Source organism: Xenopus tropicalis, chromosome 4 (genome assembly GCF_000004195.4).
Source record: "Xenopus tropicalis strain Nigerian chromosome 4, UCB_Xtro_10.0, whole genome shotgun sequence".
Classification (NCBI taxonomy): Eukaryota; Metazoa; Chordata; class Amphibia; order Anura; family Pipidae; genus Xenopus; species Xenopus tropicalis.
In genome coordinates, this window is record NC_030680.2 from 121,377,416 (window position 1) to 121,393,397 (window position 15,982).

At 40.3% G+C, this 15,982-nt stretch overlaps 1 protein-coding gene across 1 annotated transcript in view; it reads left to right on the plus strand.

Moving 5' to 3' along the window:
* The window catches only part of cacna1i (calcium channel, voltage-dependent, T type, alpha 1I subunit), a 163,886-nt gene that overhangs the window by 53,209 nt on the left and 94,695 nt on the right, over window positions 1-15,982 (plus strand). The gene's annotated exons all lie outside the window — the stretch shown is intronic.

Below are 15,982 nucleotides of genomic sequence, written 5' to 3' on the forward strand. Positions count from 1 at the left end.
GACCTATGCCACCAATATCTGGCTAAAGATCAGGCAGGTTTGATTTTCCAGTCGGATTGAAGACTGTATCAGCTCATTGATCCAGTCCTCGCCCTGATTTATTGTATCATTGTAATGAATGAAATTGAATACCCAAGGTGGTAACAGCAATGGAAATATTCGCTTGTTTGGCGACCTTGCCAAATGAACAAATCTTACCACGCATGGCCACCCGTAGAGTATGTTTTTGTGTATATCACTGAGTTTTTGTGGTTGAAGCATTTTTCCTCAAAAATGCCAAATTAGTGTGTACATATACAGGGGGTGGAAAGCAGCAGATTGGATTTTATCCATTGTGTTTATACATCAGTTTAGAAAAAGGCCTGTGTGCCGTTAGCCTTACTCTTCAACAATAAACTTTTCACATAATCCCCTGAATGAATACTTAACCAACAGTTTATATCATATTAAATGGCCTATTAAAGAATCTTAATAAACTGTAATATGTCAGTAAATACTGCTTTTTTACATCTTTTCCCTTGAGCAGCCATTTTGTGCTGAGTGCCACTTGGTAAACCACTCTTTATAGAGAAGTAGTATAAAACAGAGGAACCATATGACCACATTAAAAACAGGTTTCAGGGAGAGATTCTGGAAGAGTACAGGGAGTTCTGCTGACTAGAGCAAACAAACTTTTTTCTAGTTCTTGCGAATGGGTTGCTAGGTAACCAGTACAGTTAAGTTGGGGAAGCTGGTAGCCCAATATACGTAATAAAACATTTAAAGCATATTATTATGTGGAGCCACTAAAACCTGAAGGAATCTAAGGTGACTTCATTGGGTATCTCATTTTACGTCTTTAGCTTATATCTTAAACATAATACAGTTTGAGGTCCCTGAACCTGGAGGTGAAACTACTGATCTTTTCCTGTCCCCACAGCATAATCCTGCAGTACTGACTGCAACTCTCCCCTCCTTACAGCATCTCACTGTCTGCACTCACACAGGAACGTGACTTCGGACCCTCTAAAGACATTATGGACTAATCATAGAGAAGCAAGAACGCTGTGCTTACCAGAGATATCACAGGTTTCGTGCTGTGGTCTCATTTTATGTTTGCTGCCATACGGAATGGATTATTACCTTGATATCAATAACACATGGACTGGTGCCGATGCTCTTAATAATTTATCCGATGTATTCTGTGTAGTAAACACACAATGCTGCATGTTGAACGTGGCAGGGAACACAGCACCTGTCTGCTGGCATTGTTATGTCTGGGGGGTTAAATTATTCATAATAAGTTCTTCAAGCATTCTCGTTTTGAGGGATTAGGCATGATCCAACCAAGCATCAGATTTTTTTAATTTGTACGTAGAAGGTTCACTGCTAGTAATGAGTGAATTTTTTCCGTAAGGCGTGAATTTGCAGCGACTTTCTTTGTAAAACGCCGCAAAATTTCACTGTTGAAAAGTTGTGGTTGCGTCAAAAAAGTCATGGTTGTGTCAAAAAAATTGGAGTTGCGCAAAAAAAGGGTTTTTTTACCAGATTTGCTCATCACTATTCACTGCAAAGACCCCTTGAATTGGTCAGTACAGAATCCCTGTATTAAGTGCAATATGCAGTTTAATTGTGCAGTTGCTGGTTAGAACCCTTGCGTGACTTTGTGAACGTAGGAAATACTCAGTGCATCTGAAAGTTGACTTGTGACAGTGCAACACTCAGCTAAACATGATGTTCCCATCAACTGCACATCATTAGTCAATAATGTCATTTACAGTTTGTCTTTTGTTTCTTCTATGCTGGGAATTGCCAATATCACTGGTGTCCACTCAGAATAGACCCATTTCAGCGTTATTGCTAACTGGTTTGATTTGTCCTGCCTGTGCAATAATTAAACAGAACAATTAATTAAGCTGTGTCCTGGACACATCAATAGCACGGAATCTTGCTGTGTTTCAGTGACACCAATAATGGGAGGGGGGGGTTATACAACATAAACGCAGGCTCAGTAAAGCTGGCCATACACGCACCGATACTATCGGACAAGACCTCGTTTCGTACGATATTCGGTGCGTGTATGGCATGTCGGCGTGTCGACTGATATCGCAGGAAGCTGCTGATATTGGTCGACTCGCCGATCGGACCGGTTAAAAGATTTTGATCGGGCGCCATAGAAGGCGTCTGACCAAAATCTGCGGTCAGGGCTGAATCGGCAGAAGGAGGTATAAATCCTATTGTTTCTACCTCCTTATCTGCTGTTTCAGCCCTGACGGTGTGTGGCGGATCTGACGATATTTCTTGCGACCGATGGTCCCACGAAACATCGTCAGATCGCCATGTGTGTGGCCACCTTTAAAGTGAGATGACCCATTTTGCAACAACTACAGCTGCAGTTGCAATCCTGCACAAAATAGACCCACTTGTTTTACATATTGACGCCATTTATTCTGGTATTTGTGCCTAAACATGCTCCCTGCACTTGCACATATACATAGGGTAAGTATGGCGGCTCAGTGAGTAACATTTATACTTTGCAGCTCTGGGGTACTGAGTTCAATCCCAGTCAGGGTGCTATCTGCAAGGACACTTTAATGCCTGCCCAGAAGTGCAACTGCAGGCATTTTTATGCAGTGGATGCAAGTGTACCTATTGCAAATTCGCACACAGACAGAATTATACAGGTATGGGATCCCTTATCTAGAAACCCATTATCCAGAAATCTCCGAATTACGGAAAGCCTGTCTCCCATAGAGTCCATTTTAATCAAATAATATGGAATTTTAAAACGGATTTCCTTTTTCTCTGTAGTAATAAAACAGTACCTTGTAATTGATCCCAACTAATATATAAATAATCCTTATTGGATGCAAAACAATGAGGTTTAATTCATGTTTTATTGATTTTTTTAGTAGACTTAAGGTATGGAGTTCCAAATTACGGAAAGATCCCTTATCCAGAATACCCTTGGTCTCGAGGATTCTGGATAATGGCTCCTATACCCGTACTGGAATTGTGCTGTAGGGATCCATAGGGTTAACTAGTCCCTATGGCTTTAAGCCCTGCAGCTTCCTGGTTTTGTGCCATTACTGGGCAAAGACCCATGTATCAGTTTTGAGTTCATATGTGTGATTATTGGGTAACAGGGAGACCACTCCCTTGGCACTCTGATATAGTGCTTAGCAGGGGGTGGGTCTGCCTCTTTGGCTGCCTGTGTTCACAGGGGAAGGAGCACTGTGCTGGAGGCAAGGAAATAGGCCCCCAGTAAAGCCATGTGCCCCAGAGTGTGTCAGCCACTCTGGTGAAGTCGGGGACAGGGACCCCGTGAATGAGGGCCAGTTAGATAGTAAGTTTTGTGGAGCACTTTCTAGTAAAGTGAGATAGTGAGGGAAGAGAGCACGAGCAGTTTGGCTCAGAGGAAAGTAGCTGTGGGAGTACCCTTCCAGACAGGCACTGTTGCCTTAGTGTAGGGCCACGGTTTAGACCTAGGAGGCAGGTAGAGTGAACCCTGATCCAAAGTTGCCGTGGGGCCTGAGGAGTGTGGTATCCAGCTGACTGTTCCACAGAGTGAGCAACTGAACCGGTGGCACTGATCCTGCCCAGGCTCAAGCGGAGTTGGGAGGAGCGGGTGTGCACCCTCTCTGTGCTGTCCTCAGAGACTGCTATGCTAACTGATGTGTGAGTATATTGCATAACCCTGCAAGTTGCTTGTTGCTGAAAATAAACCAGTTCTACTGTTAAACTGCAAGAACCTTCTGGCGCCCGTTTGTTATTCTGCACTGCACACAGCTACAGTGGGTTGTAGTTGCACTACACCATAGCTCCGTTTGGTTACTTCCACATAGCGAAGGCCCATCCTGAAGGACTGAGTCGCGTGTACCCCATGCTCTAGGCCTATCTAGCCGTGCTGTTGGCTTGTTACAGCCAAGAAAGGGTTACAGTGCCTTCACACATAAAAGATAGGCTGCAGCCCCCTGTCAGGTCTTGCTAACTGCCAACCTATCAACTGGGCATTGGCTGCCATAATGTAATGCAATTTTAAATCTTTTTTTAAAGAGTTGCGTGGATTCACCTTCATAATGCTCCACTGATTACTTGGCAATCTGGATTTTAGATTTTTTTTATTGAAGACAAAAAAGCTGCAAAGTGACACCTATTACCTTAAAATCCAGTCCCAAATGTTCCTAGATAACATTTTCCATGAGGTGACGGTTAAGAAAAATCCCTCTGGTGTTCTAAAATGCATGGGGTTGCCATTTTCTTTGCTGTCCATTTATCTTGATAATTTGAGTTGTATACTCTTTACTGCAATCTATACTGGCTAATGAAGATGAATGTACTGACCGACTAGTAGTCTTATTTCTGCCCTGCGCTTCACAAAATAAAAATACCATGTCACTGGCTCTAAACATTTGGTTCAGGGTATGAACTGTGTTGTGTAAGCTGCATACGCATTCCCTTGAGCTGAGCTCAACTGAAAACTCAGCCTGCAACCTTATTGGCTGCCTCTCAGCATGCAGCATAACCCTAATGTTTGAGATTGGCATTTACTTGTATTCACATGGACACCAGGGACCAACACAGCTAGACTGGGGGCTCTGGGCACCTCTAGGTGAGAAGCATCTACAAATTCACAGCATTAAAGAATAAGTCTTCTACAGGGGTAAAACGTATATACTGAAATTGATTTATTTTTCTTAGATTTCTTAACAATCAAATATTTCTTGTTTTAATTTATTTATTTTTGCTTCTTTATTGTTCCTTTTCAACAATTGGCTCATTTCTGTTCCTTATTTTTCATTCTCCCCATTTTTTTTTTTGGTGCTTCTCTGTCTCCTTTGCCCCTTTCTTTCTTACTGTTGGTCTGAACCTGTTTTTCTTTCTTTTTCTTTCCTGTCCATCTCTATCAGTATCAATTTAATCTTTTAGTCTCTACTGATTTGCTTGTTATCTCGCAAGAGAAGGATTTGTGCTGGCAGCCAAGAGCTTAGCAGTAAAAGTGAGTGCATAGCAGGAAAGAAAAGCTTTCCAGACAGACTCATGATTCATGCTTATGTGGCTGTGAAACGCACTTTATTGAGCTGCTGATGTTTCATAAAACTTACTGGATGGAGCTCAGAGCGTCTTGTATATGAAATTGCTGTTTTACAGAAACATCTTTTTGTGACGAATTTTGCTGTCATAGATGTCACAGATGCCACATGATGTCACCGTATTCCTTTACTAGGAGAGATCAGAACAGAAAGCAGGGGAACAGTAGGATGCAAAACACAGGAGCGATTCAAAAGAGATTTGTGGGGCTGTCACATTGAGAAGTGAGCATGGGAAAAGGCGAGATGGGGAAGAGAAGAAAAACACGACAAGTAGTAGAGACTATAGAGAAATTTAGTAATGAATGCGGGAGTACTGTATGCAAATACAGCCAATATATACTGTAGGTTTATAGAGATTATTGAGCAATTCTAAACGAGATTATTCAAGAGAATTTACAAATCTGGCATGTTTTGTCTGCAGTCTCTTGGCTATTGTATTCCATCAGCCACTTTTTTTATTAGAAGTTCTTGTAGTAGCAGACTCCATGATCAGAAGAATAAAACATACAAATTCATTTTATTTGAAATTCTTTTTACTGCTATGCTGCTGGGAATGCCAATGGTTGACTTAATAATGAGCATGAAATAGATAAGGAGGCTTAAGCTGGCCATTCAGGAATGTATGTATCTATCTATATGTTCACCTTGAGGCTCACAACAAGGGAAATGGTGCCCATCAGGGCCAGGAGTGCATCATCAAACGGAAGAGTGGGAGCTACAACATGGAGGGGCCACTGCTTCTGTATAATCTATAGCAAAAAAGGGAAAGTTGTATGTATGTATGTATGTATGTATATCTTTATTTATAAAGCACCACTTATGTACGCAGCGCTGTATAGTAGAATACATTAATACAAGCAGGGGCAGGGCACTAAATGTTAAACCTTGAGGTGGGGGTGCAGTGAGGCTGTGACCACAAAATTATTACTGACAGAGGTAAGAGATCCTCTGCACTCAACCATTATCAATATGTATTTAGACATTCTGTGCATTAAGCTACAAGGAAATGCCCTCCCATTTAAGCAAAACAGGGATTGTTTGTCCATATATTGCAATATATTCCCGCTGGCCAACTAAATCAATGCCAGATATATAAATATATCTATATAAAGATCATGAAATGTCTGGGAGTGAAACATACTTCATGAAATAATCTATCTCTAGTGGTGAAACAAGACGGTACGGACCATGTAGCTTCAGGGGAGTAGGGGCCCACAGGAGGGGGGGGGGGATCAGGGCTAGAGTGGGTGCTCTCTAATTTTGCATGTGTGGTGAGTCTCCTGCTATTCAGCTGGGGGGGGGGGGTGTGGCTGAAAAATGTTTTTGCAGGGGGGCCCAGGCCCCCTTTGTTATGTCCCTTGCGTATAACACAATTATATTTTATATACAATTATATTTTCTCCATCTTGCATTGAAGCTTGTTACTTAACAGCAACTATCAGCCTTCGTTGGTTTCAAATATTTTAGTCTTTTGTCCATTTTAATTCCCCTTAGAAAATCCATAATAAGCATTCAGTTCCTATACTGCAGCCCTGTTATTTCCCAGGGAGTGAAATAGAGCTATATTTAATCCTGACAAAAGGCCCAACAAACACACATAGATATTTCTAGAAGGTATTAAACCTTAAAAAGGTAAGCAATATTTAAAGGATATGAAAGATTCTTTAAAAGGTTTCAGCAACAAAAATGTACGTTTGAAAAAAAATAAAAAATGAGTGGGTGGGCTGGCATATCCAACCTAGCTATTATATCATTAAGTATCTGAAATATATACCAGCATATGCTGGGAAACAAATAGATCTATAACAGATCTTTTAACAGATTTTTACACCACACACAGGGTTTTTACTGTACGCTTACCACATATTTCTTTGATGCTTTAGAATGAACCACAGCTACTGTACGGTACTTGGTCTCTTGCATGAATCCAGCTGGAGTGAACTTAGGGTTCTTACTGTTTTACTATATCCAGACAAAACTGCGGGAAGTCCCCACTTGAATTTCCATTAATTGGCCAGGGCTCCCTTGAAGGTCCAACCCTTGGTCAGTAGTTCTTTTAGTTCAGGGATCCTCAAACTATGGCCTGCGGGCTGGATCCGGCCCCCCAAGGTAATTTACCCAGCCCCCGCTGCATCTTGACGCCTGGCAGTGTGGGAACTGGGAGAGGGAGGATGGAGTGGGGAGCGGGAGGACACAGCGGGAAGTGGGGGAGCTGGGAGGGGGAGGATGGAGTGGGGAGCGGGAGGACACAGCGGGAAGTGGGGGAGCTGGGAGGGGGAGGATGGAGTGGGGAGCAAGAGGACACAGCGGGGAGTGGGGGGCTGGGAGGGGGAGGATGGAGTGGGGAGCAGGAGGACACAGTGGGGAGTGGGGAAGCTGGGAGAGGGAGGACACAGTGGGGAGCAGGAAGGATGCAGCGGGGGAGCAGAGAGAACGCAGGAGCAAGCTGTAGTTTGACCCCGCAGCAGGGAGCAGACAGCAAGGGTGGGCCATATTCTGAGGATGCAGCAGGGAGCTGGAGGGGGTGGAAGTTTGAGGACAATAGTCCGGCCCCCAACAGTTTGAGGGACCATGAACTGGCCCCCTGTTAAAAAAGTTTGAGGAACCCTTTTTTAGTTCATAAAATGAAAACTGATATGGAAAAAAAATTGGTGTATTAGGTGTTCAGTCATGACTTTAACAATATCTAGGACTGCAAATATGTATTCATATATTCTAATTCTTACTGACTTTCATGCTGTGCCCCTGCCATTGCCCCAAGCCCTGGAGGAGTACTAGTCCCACAGTTTGGGTACTACAGTACTTGCCTAAGGTATGAAATCCTTATACTACCACTCACTGTATTAGTTAATGCTCAGTTATTCAAACCCTGCAATGTCATGGCCACTCTGGGTATACCGAGTCACATGTACCCTAACCCTACTCTAATGTTTGAGGGGTGTGGGTGGTTCTCCAGACATGTATTTTAGTTGATCCTTAGAAAGTGATTCATCATTACATGGCCATCTCTAGGAAGAATTAAGGCAATCAGAGCTAACAAAAAGTAAGAACGTTGAAGTTGTTTTCTCTAAAGAAAAGGATACTGGCAAGTGGACAGGATTACTCTTTAAATTAGAGGACATAGACAGATAGTAGGGGGCAGATTCTGTTAATTTCCTTAGGAGTGGCTTGGATGACTTCTTTATCATTAATAAGTGTTCAGCTTGAAGGACTATTGCCTTTTTTCAACCCACATTATCTTTGTTTCTGTATAACTACATGGATCCATCAAATTTAGTGGTTTGCTCAGTTTGCATATAGTTAAACCCTTTAAATGTGTGTAATTCTCTAATAGCTGACGTTACAAAATTTTACTAAATAAAATGAAACCCCTCTTGTTTAATTAGAGAAAAGAGCATGGTATGATTTGCCACATCATTGAGCTTCCTAGTTATCACATTTTGCCGCCTCTAAGTGCATCTCTTGCAGAAGGTAGAGGAGGAGATCTTGGGATATCGTTAAGCACTAGGGATCTAATAGCATCATTAAGACCTCCAACATTTTAACAAACACATTTGCATGTACATTCTTATTAAGTAGAGTGAATATATGACAGAACCAGATGGGTCTATAGGTTCTAATCTGCAAGGAAATTGTGAGAATGTTTTATGTGTATTAATTAGTGTTGTTTTCCTCCTAGTCTATGCTTAAATAGCTCAAACAATAACCTAAAGGGTGTTTAGCACTGTTTGTTTCAGCTTCGCTACAATATAGTTACCGGATTTGAAAGTCTATTTCTCAGTTGAAGATCAGTGTTCCCTAATGGAGAGCTTTCAGATCCCTACGGGGCAGAAACTCAGCAACTTGGAAAGTTGGCTACTCATACCTTTGTGTCTCCTTTATGTGGCCAGTAGACATATTTTTTTGATGGTGGCCCAGACACATCCCCTGAGCTTGTTAGGTTACTTGTTAGTGCAAAGCATGTATTATTAATGTTCACACCAAGCAGCTTATTGCATTAGTTTTAAATGCTCACCATGTAAAGTTTAGGTTCAAATGCACTTTCAAAGCTTTTCAAGTCCTGCATATACTGCCCTACAGTGTCGGACTGGGACCCCAGGGGCCCACCGGGAAAACCTCAGGCCCACTCTCCAAACTATTTTTCCTTGTTTCCTTACCCAGCATCTTTATTTCCCCAGTCTCTTTTATTTACATACTAGGATCTATTCTTCCATCTATTCCTCCTCTTTCTTTCCATACAAAAATAGGGAATGACCATGAAGTAGGCCAAATGGTCAGAAGCAGGTGGGCCCACTGACACCTGGGCCCACCGGGAGTTTTCCTGGTATCCTGGTGGGCCAGTCCGACACTGCTGCCCTATACTGTATATATTTGCAGCTTAATTAAATATTCACTGTGAACTACAGAAATGTGCAGAAACAGATGAGCAAGTAGCATATATTTATCAGCAACGTCCCCCTTTGAAAACCATAATAATTCCTAGTTTCTGACTAACAGTATGGTGTATGTGAAATTAGCAAATAAGCATGTAGCCTGCAGGCCAATCTTGTGATAAATAAATAAGGATATATAAAATCTTTAGTTACATAATTCATCTGTTTCTGCCTTACCACACACAAATGTACATATCATAAACCATCGGCCGCTAGGCCATTAACCTGCAACCTGCAAAAGGATTATAATACAATAGAGGGATATGGAGGACATTCAGCACTATGGCCGATGAGACTTAGCTAAAAGAAGCTAAAGATAAAAAAAATAGAAAATAGAATAACATTTCTATTGGACAAAGGGAAATAAAAAACATAACCGTGTATGTTTGAAAAAAATGTAAATTATTATAATGTTCATTTGTTTATTTCTTGTACCGGTATAGGAGCATATGCAGGAAACAGATATACTTTAGCAGGGAGCATGGTGTGAGCTATTGATAAAAGCAGAAAAATATAGATTAAGTGATTCCTTTTATTGGCTAAGTAGATAACAAAATGTAATGTTTCAGGACTGCTTAGAATTCTTCTTCGATATCATTGACCATACATGAAGTAGACATCTAAACAGACCCAATAACTTGCATTTTTTAACCTAAGCTAGTCAATACAAGGTATCACTTACTCTGCATTTGCCTTAATGGATTTATTAACCAGCTGTGCTAAAGAAGGTTGCACCACACAGCTCTTTACTGCACTGCAACCACACATTTCTCTGGCGCTTCATAATAAGCCATGCCTATAGTGCTTATTTTTTTGTGTGAATCCAGGCTGAACTGGTGTATCCGCATAGGACCACATCATAATTATTTAAAGTACCGTTGAACAAAAGATAATCTTATTTAAAGTGCCCAGTATTAGAATCTTAGGGTAACCCCATGAGTTTGGGGTTTCAAATCTAACAAGGCCCTTGGCATAAGTATTGCTTTGAATAAAGGGACTTTGAATATTCCTTGAGAAGAACAGGGAGAATGCCCTTGGTTGTTTTCTTATAAAAGGATTGTAAAGAGATGAAGTTGTTTGCTCAGTTTCACAGAAACGAAACATTCAGAATGTTGTCCTTAATCCTGTGCAAACCTCTAAAGACTTTGCCAAGCAGCGGCTCTCATACAACTGTCGCTGTTATAAGTCTGAGTGAAATTTGTTTTGTCATTGAACTTTATTTCATATAATGTAATCTATCCCTTTATGAGCAAATATTGATTCTCTTAAATAAAGATGTTAATTCCTTAAGTGAGTGACCCTGCCTGCGGGACCTGCTCGGAATGATAAAAACGCAGACAGTTCATAAACTAATATCTTGCTGTAATAATACTGTGATTATCAGCAATGTGTTCTTTGCATACAGGAGCAGTATAGCTCAAATGCCAATGCTGGACAAATTTGCACCAGGGCAGTAACCCATGGCAATTAAAAATGTTTCTTTAATTGTTCCACTGGCAGTTTGCTGAAGAAAGCTAATCACTGATTGGTTGCTACAGCTTATTGTCTGGGTTTAAATCTACTCACTGTTGATCAGGGAAGGCTCACTTAAGGGCAGGGGGAGTAGGCAGGGGCGTAACATGGGGCAGGGCAATGATATCACAGGGCAAGGAAATAGGCAGAGTGGGTGAAGAATGGGCAGACAGGGTGGGGGAATGGGCGGGGTATAGGTGGATCTGTACTTATAACAAGTAATTCTTTAGCAGAAAGGGTCAGGAAAGGGAGATATTTGTAGGAAATTACAAATTTGTAATTCCAGCCCTGGCCCTAACTGGTGATTTACCACCCTATAGGTTATGGTTGAAAAGAGTTTTTATAAGACAAAGATAAAAGAGTGGTGCATTTTCACACTAAACTGATCAGTAATTTTAAAATTAGATAAACCATAACCAAAACACAGGGAGAAGCAGCACTTTATATACTGTATAACCCACTGCCCAGCACTTTTACATTACATGCACCCACATTATCCACATTAATCATCGTGCTGCTTCCATTCAGGGTTGAGAGAAAAACTCCTCCCAGGGTTAGGAGGAAATAGGAAAAGCAAGTAATAACTGGATGAGGTGTTCTCTCTGGTGTGAGGGTGCTGTGGATGGAAAAGGAAGTAGATTGCAGCTGCTTTAACCCTAGATATTGCACAAAAGGGCATAACTAACATGTTACAACTGTGAACTTTATCTAATAAGGATGTTTTCTGTATCTGTGCTTTTTCTTCTGTTAATACACTGACTATTAAGGGTAAAGAAACATGGAGCTACTTAGCAGCACCTACTTGTCTTGGCTACTAAATGCCAGAAAATACCCTGCCATAAACAATACTGAGAACTGCCTCTGCTAAAACACTCATAGAGACAGATCAGTAAAAGATCAGCATTGTCTATTTTAGTAGCTGTTACAAGTAGCTGCTACTAGTAGCTCCATGTGTCTTCACCCTTTAGAACCAGCAACACAAACATATATATAATGTGATGTTACCCATTACTAGTAAAAAAACAAATGTTTATATTTGAAACACCACCATAGTTTATATAAATACACTGCCTTGTAACCACGGGGGCAGTCATTTAAATTAGATAGGGCAAAAAAAGCACTGGTTACATTCATTCATATAAACTAGAAATAAAATGGTTTTAGTTTTTATAACTAAATGTCGTTCATAACATCCTACACGGCTATAACTATAAAACATTCCTCATATGCTGTACATGACACAATGCCACAAAGCACTTATTATTGTTATGTATTTGAGATACAAGAAGGACACTTGTTTTGTATTTTGTCGCAAGGTATTCATGGAGTATTATGGGTTAAATGTACGTGAGCATTGATGGCCCCTCCGCCTGATACGCTGCCTTTGGCACTTAAGTAAAGTCGTCACTTTTTTTGTAACCATGGGGGCAGTCATTTAAATTAGATAGGGCAAAAAGGCACTGGTTACATTCATTAATATAAACTAGAAATAAAATGGTTTTAGTTTTTATACAGGGATTAAATGTCGTTCATAACATCCTACACAGCTATAACTATAAAACATTCCTCATATGCTGCACATGACATTCATTCTTATGACATCTGAACCCACAGTTTATATGAATATATAAAAATAAATGTATGAACCTTGAGAAATGTAGATGACATATACTTGTCACACAAAGAAACTGTTTTATTCCTTATTGCTGCTCTTTTCAAGTCAGGTACTAAAACAGAAGTTTAGTATTTTAAGTTGGATTGACATCAGGGCTCGTTGTAAGCCATTTGCCTTTTTGTTCTGGAGTCATTCTAGTTGCTTTGCACTTGTGTTTTGGATCATCCTACACCAGAGTATGGTGGTAGGAGTGTCATGCTGTGGGGCTGCTTTTCACTAGCAGGGACTGGGCATCTTGTTGATGTAGGGAAGAATGGAAATTGCCAAATTTCAACAGGAAATGTGTCCCAAACTCAAGTAACATTGTAGTGACTCAAGGACAAAAAAGTGAATGTCCTACACTGTCCCAGTGTAAGCTCTGATCACATTCCATTTAAGAATCTGCTGCATTATATTAATATTCTTGTGTGCAAGCATTATCCGACTAACCTGAACAACCTGGAGCAAATCTTCCTCCAGAACAGCGGGCAAAACTGGTATATACTTAGTTTCCAAAGACTTCAAGCTGTTTTTGCTGCAACGATGGCTCTTCAGAATATTAAAGTGTGGGAATTTAATACTTATTATGCAAATACCATATTTCATTTTTTCATTTTGCTTAATTTTTTTTTATTTTTAACATAAAACAATGTCATAAAAAGTCATGCACACTTGAGTGCTCAGTAGCTGAAATTTTCCCCATCTGCCTATGAGAGAGATATTGTCTCCGTCAGAGCAGATACCCGGGGCAGTAGGGGGCTGTATCAGTGTTTTCTGTCAGCAGAGAATACTGCTTGGATTCAGAAGCAGCACAATGATTTAAAAACAAAAATAAACAAAAAAACTAGACTTATTTATGAATACTGGGCAATTTTGCACCTGTGCTATAACCTAACTGGTTATTAGTGTTGAACAGGGTACTGAGAGCAAATATTTGGTTGGGCTACTGCATTTCCTTAGTGTTAAAGGAACAGTAACACCAAAAAAATGAAAGTGTATAAAAGTAATTACAATATAATGTACTGTTGCCCTGCACTGGTACAACTGGTGTGTTTGCCTCAGAAAGACTACTATAGTTTATATAAGTAAGCTGCTGTGTAGCCATGGGGACAGCCATTCAAAGGAGAAAAGGCACAGGTTACTTAGCAGATAACAGATAAACCCCCATTATATGGGACTTATCTACTAGTTATCTGCTATGTAACCTGTGCCTTTTCTCCTTTTTTCCAGCTTGAATGGCTGCCCCCATGGCTACACAGCAGCTTATTTATATAGTAGCTTTTCTGTAGCAAAAAACACCAGTTTTTAGCAGAGCAACAGCACTTACAATTACTTTAAAACGCTTTAATTTTTTGATGTTACTGTTCCTTTAATAAATGGCCTACACTGAGTTCTACGATATGTATTTATGGATTCATTTTCCTTTACTTCTACAGAAATGTCCCAGTGCCAATGTACATTTTTTGACTAAAACCTATCCAATCCTGCGTGCATCTGTTCAGTCGGTGTATAGTGACAGCATGTAACACACATGGGATAGGTCTGGATGAGATCAGATCATTCTCTGCCAGGCTAATAAAATGCTTAGTGTACCATAGCTCTTAAAGTAGAAAACAAACTACATAACATGCAGGTCATTAATGATGGCTAGTTTGCAGTGCTAATGGTTGCTATTAAATGGACGTACTGTATTTTGACTTGGAGTAAAAAACATAGCAGAGTGCTTCAGGATTACACATTACCAAGTAGCGCAAAGGGGCTCTCAGAATCCTAATCAGCTCTTGACTCCACCTCCTCCCTTTATTTGAAGTAATTACCAGCTTCTAAATCCTAATTAGTAAATTAGAAAGTGCCCAACATTAAATAGACAAGGGCTTTTCATCTGATGGTTACACTAAACATTATCCTTCTTGTGGATCCTGAACAAACAACAGACTTTGGGTTTCAAAGCAAAATTAGAAATTATTGAGTCCAACTAAACAAAGTCCAACTAAACAAAGTTGCCAGAGCAATGGCAGTGGGAGATAGAGCCATCTGTTTGAACACAAAAGTAAGAAGAGGATGGAAACCTTCCAACAACTGAAATGGCCGGGGATATGTAATCTTCTTCTTATCATGCTTTTCATGTGGCCAGCAAGCTTTCTAAAAGCAATTACTACCAAGGGGCCAGCAGCCCATTCTTTAAAACCTTTTCTGGTAGCAAGAAACCTGCACAACTAAGTTGTGATTATTATCTGTAATTGATTATGTTTAGGCAGGAGTGACTCCAGATAAATCCCTGCAGCCTGGGCTACAAACATGTAATGGCTGGCTTTGCCAGCTAAAAGATCAGCATATTCTTTTTCTTTTATTTCTTTGTGTACTTCCATATTGATATCTAATAATTTGCAGTTTACTGAAAGCATTCTGTATTTATATTCTATTAATGGTTTCATCATGAAGCAACTGGAGAAGAAGGTTGGGCGACTCTGACCGTTAACCTTAAACATTAGTTGGATTGATAAAGGGTGGGCACCTATGGCTTATACTGATGGAAGTTGTTCAGCCTTGTGCCTCCCCCTCTCCTCTCCTTCTTTTGTGGCAGCACAAGTTGAGCACCCTGTAAGGCGGCCCCTGCATTTAGCTAACATTGTTCTGCAGTTACACAGAATATAAAAATAGTCCTTTTTTCCCCACTTCAGCATTCTTTAGTTATATTTTTCTTTATCTCTAATGCTCACTTGCCTTCTGTCAGAGGGAGCCCATGTGTGAGGTCTGTTATGTTTCCAAGCACAGGAATTGCAATGCCAGCAATTATGGCTTATATTCCATATTTCCATGCTCGGAAACTTGGACGGTAAAATCTCGGTAAAATATCCAATCCGTACTGCGTAACGCTGTTTTTGTCTTCAAAGGAAGTCATAATGCTACGATAAAGGATTTCTCAGTCCGAATACAGGTGAGGTAATTAATAAAAAAATAATCTTGTCATTAAAAGTATATACGGTAACCTCCAAGATTGTGTTGAAGCCTTTATGTGGGAATTAATTACAGATGAAGGAGTCTCAGTGAATTGCTGAGAACTGATGAGGAGGTAATTATATATATATATATATATATATTGCTTTACATATATGCATATAATCTGCACTGGAACTTCCTTCTGTGTTTTGACTCACTGGAAAGAAAAATAGCAATTTCTCAGCACAGGGAAAAAAAATCCATTGACTCCAGTGCATTTGGTGCATCAAAAGACACAGGAAAGTAGCCATGACCAATGTATTTGGCGCACAAAAAGTTTAGGGAAAAAAACATCTATTGCTTGTGATGCA